Source organism: Chanos chanos, chromosome 4 (genome assembly GCF_902362185.1).
Source record: "Chanos chanos chromosome 4, fChaCha1.1, whole genome shotgun sequence".
Lineage (NCBI taxonomy): Eukaryota > Metazoa > Chordata > Actinopteri > Gonorynchiformes > Chanidae > Chanos > Chanos chanos.
Window position 1 is genome coordinate 36111036 of NC_044498.1, and position 4514 is coordinate 36115549.

Here is a 4514-nt window from a genome sequence, read left to right on the forward strand (position 1 = left end):
TTATAACGGATTGTCACAGGAAAACACACCTGCATGGAGTGTAAGAATTAAACACAATAAAAAAACACGGAATTAAAAAGCAATTTTAACAGGAATAAAAAGGAAATATTACTCCATATAAAAGCCAAATTATGCACATGCCTGCCAAATACATTACCATTTCTGATTAAAATGCACTCTTGCTTGTTTCTTTAGGACTAGTTTGGAGGAGAAAATGTAAAACACAGAACAAAGGCTGTGATGAGAAACATCTTCAATTTGAATTGCTAAAAAGCTCTTTGGCGTCTTTCTTATGAGGAATAGGAAACGCTTTATGGGGATGTGTTGAGAATGGAAGTGAATGGGTACAGAGCAGAGAAAAAGACCCTGAGGCAAACATAACCAGAGCAGTCTGCTCCCCAAATACAGTTCAAACCTCCAGCAGGGGGAAACCATACATGCAGTGCCCCCTGGTGGCTGATCCATACACTAAACACCAGTGTTACCAACATCATGTCATGTGATATATAGTAATATTCATTTGATTTCAAACCTGCAGTGGCATTATGTGGGGCACCTCACATAAGTTTTTAAAATATAAATCGCACCAATTCAGACACACACATGTACACATACACACAGACACACACATGCACGCACACACACACACATATATACACACCCCCCAAAATCTAACACTATAATCAAAGTGCTCTCCATCCCTTCACTATGAAGAAAATCCTACATCAAGAAACGGTGACATTTTTCACTTTGAGTCAGTGTGTGGTTAGCTATTATCCAAAGCACCGAGCCAGTTCTCTTTGTTTTGGCTTGAATGTGTGGAACAGTTGGTAGTGAAAAAAATGTGTGATACTGGGTTATTTCTGGAATAACTGAGTAAAATGATAACCCAGTCCTCACCCACATGGCAGCAGAGAGAGAGAGAGAGAAAGAGAGAGAGAGAGAGAGAGAAAGGGAGAAAGAAAGATAGAGAGAAAAATAACAAGTACACGCAGCAAATTCTAAGGTTTTTCTTTTAATTTCCAGTTTCTGCCACTCCCTGGTTAAACATGTGGTACATGTAAGTATAACACAATAGACTGAATACATTACACAATGTAAACAGCGTCCTTAAGCAGATGTATGAAATTGAACCACTGTCCGTGGCCCCATCGCTAGAGCAATGTCTGTGTCGTTTACAGTATGTGTCTTTATATCCTGTGACAGTAGATATTGATCTGAAGGGTAAGACTGACTATAAATGCTATTGCAGGAATCTAAAAATGAGCTGAATCTATAAATGATTTTATTCCAAAATAATATCAACAATGGAAAACCACAATGGAGCCTCCCCTCTGACCACTGACAAGACTAATGATGATAATTAAAGGATGCAATTATTTCATTTTGTCTGAAATGACAAATGAATGCATTTCTGTAATTTCATCATAAATAATCAAATCAATCAAAGCAATTTAAATTAAATCAAACAAATTAAGCAAACTAACTAAATAATCTAAATAATAGAAAAGACATTAAACTTTGGTAACCTGATTTACAGTGGCAAGCGTGCCATAGTTTTACTGGAGATAAATAGAGAGGAACTGGGGAGAGAGGGTGACATCTGTCAGAATTCCCTATTTGCCATCGTCAAAAAGCAGATCTGGGCCATCAGATCCTGAGATAGAACACAGCTAAGGGGAACACAGTAGGAGCCACCGCATCCTTGCTGAGAGACATCGATACAGGCCACACAAAACACACACCACACACACACACGCGCACACACACGCACACATGCGCACACACACGCGCGCACACACGCGCGCGCACACACGCACACACACACACCACATACATATACACCACATACATACACACACACACACACACACACACACACACACACACACGCAAGCATACATATACACAGACACAGATGCACAGACACACACACATATTACACATACACAGACAAAGGCAGACAGACAGAGAGAGAGAGAGAGAGAGAGCAACTGAAGAGACGCTATTTGCTGTTACTCCTGTCAAGACATACTAATTATCTTCTCATGATAAAACTGGAACAATCAGTCTACTAACCCTGCAATTATATAATAATCATAGATCTATGCAAAAAGACACTTTGTTTCCAGCGCTTATTGCTAGACCCCATCAGAATGTTATGAATATCAATAATCGGTTATCTAACAACCTGCCAGTAATTCCTCTAACTTTTTCCAAAAGCACAGTAAATGAACCAACTTACTAATTACAATATACCTAAGGAATGAACATGTGAATGTGTAGATAACAGATGTGTTTCAGATAAAGTGCAGTGGCCTGTAGGGTACAGGTGATGCTTATATTTATAGTATGCTTCCTGTTAACAGGATTTTCTACTTCTCTCTTCAAAGGAAGCAGACTCAGAAATACACCCTAACACTATCTCTTGTTGCGGAGGAACAAACGTGATTCTTGAAAAAATCTTTCTAACCCAATAGAATCTAATTCAATCAGTTGAGGGCCATACAACGATTTATTATAATCCCCCAACCAAAAAGGTTGTCTAATTAAGCCCTGTTTGTAACAAAACGTCTTAAGGTTCTTTGATTCCTCTTAAGATGTTTTGTTTGAATGGTTTGCCTCATCAGTGGCTGGTAATTAGACTGATCATCAGTGGGCAAACACAGACTGTCGTCTAGCACACATCTTTCCAACCGTAATTACAAGAAGCATGTTTCCTCATCACCATTTCTACCTGTCTATCTCTCACTGCCTCCTCACGCCCTGCAGCTTCTTCTTATGAGCTATAACATGTGCATGCACAAAACTGCACACACACATACACGTGCACGTGCATGCACACACACACACACACGCACACACACACATACACATGCACGTGCGCGCACACACGCACACACACACACAGATACTCAAAAACACACACACACACACACATACATACACGTGCACGTGTGTGCACACACACTCACACACAGATACTCAAAAACAGACACACACACACATGCATTATTAAAGAATTACTTCTTCAAATAAAAAACAGCAGTTCTTGTGATGAATGGCTGGGGTGGTTTAAATATTTGATGAGGCTCTATCAGATATTTTAATGAGAAGACTATAGCATTGCCTATTTAGTGCTGACATGCGCATCTAACGACCACATGAGAACACAGAACAGTGTTCACCGAAATCTCTAGCAAATATTGTGAATCTGGACTAAATCTGAATCGGGGGTGAATCTGAATCGATATTTGTAATGGGTTTACATTATATGAGGGTCTCTCGAGGAGAGACAGCCCATTTAAATTTTCAGTCTATTTAAGAGGGGACCGTTACATTCTCTCACGTTACAATGTTAACCTTCTTGTAATGAAAGAAATATAATTTTTTCAGCCAGGTTATTACATCAAACCAATGTAACATGCATGTCAGTGAGAAAATAGATGTAATAGCTTTAAATCCTGTCAAAGTCCAATGGTGCAAGACACTGCATTGTCCTGTATATGGTGAGACTGAATAAGAATAGTAACAACCAAATTACACATAATATGGAAGACCTTGTGCTGACTGGAAATAGGTCTTTACTCGTCTTAAGCTAACTGACATTTAAAAAAATTTCTTTCTGAGTTCAATGTCAAAAGCTGTTCACAGGGATGATCAATCACTGTAATCTGCATGTTTTGCTTTTTTTTTTTAATTTCACTCATTTGCACTTCAGGTCATAACAACAAATGTGTACCTTCAATGAAAAAAAACAACAACAACTAAAACATACAAGTGAAACAGTCTGGGGGACGAGCAGGGACCCAGGTAAGTGTTTAAGAGATGCACATGTCGGAATGGTTGAACACAAGCATAGATCCAATGACCGCCGCTTAAGTCAACACTAACAACTATATAGTTATTGATCACACGCTCACATTGACTTCACTATGAATTGATTTTAACATAATCTATGACATGGTGCAGGGAAGCACCATTAAGGGCAAAAAAAAACCCCATATAAAAGCAGTTGCTATGGGTTACCAGAACCCTACACTGTGCCATTTAGGGATACACATCTGGCTATGTTGACACAGTATTATTGGACTTGCTTGAATTAAACCAAATGACAAGACCCAGATAAAATTCTGATAACACCATATACAAGTTCCCCTGCTGTCTGTGTTTGTCTGTGGATTATGAATTTTTGGGCTGCGTTCCTAACTTTGCAGCACTTGGAACGCACACAGCATTCTTTTATTCTACAAGGATTTACACAACAGCAAATATGTACTTATCAAACCCTCCTGAAAGGATCGGCTTAAACATGTCCGTCTGTGATCAGACGTTAACTGCCAAGCGATGGGAAGGGTCCATAACTACAGCTGGGGATGGACAGTCATCTAAATCCACAGAGATCTCCCAGGCTCTCTCCCACATGGGATGAGAGGAGAGGCTTAATGGTTATGACTGAAGCAGTGCCCCCCTAGCTGGAAGACAGCCTTCTAGATATGCCACAGTCGCAGGTT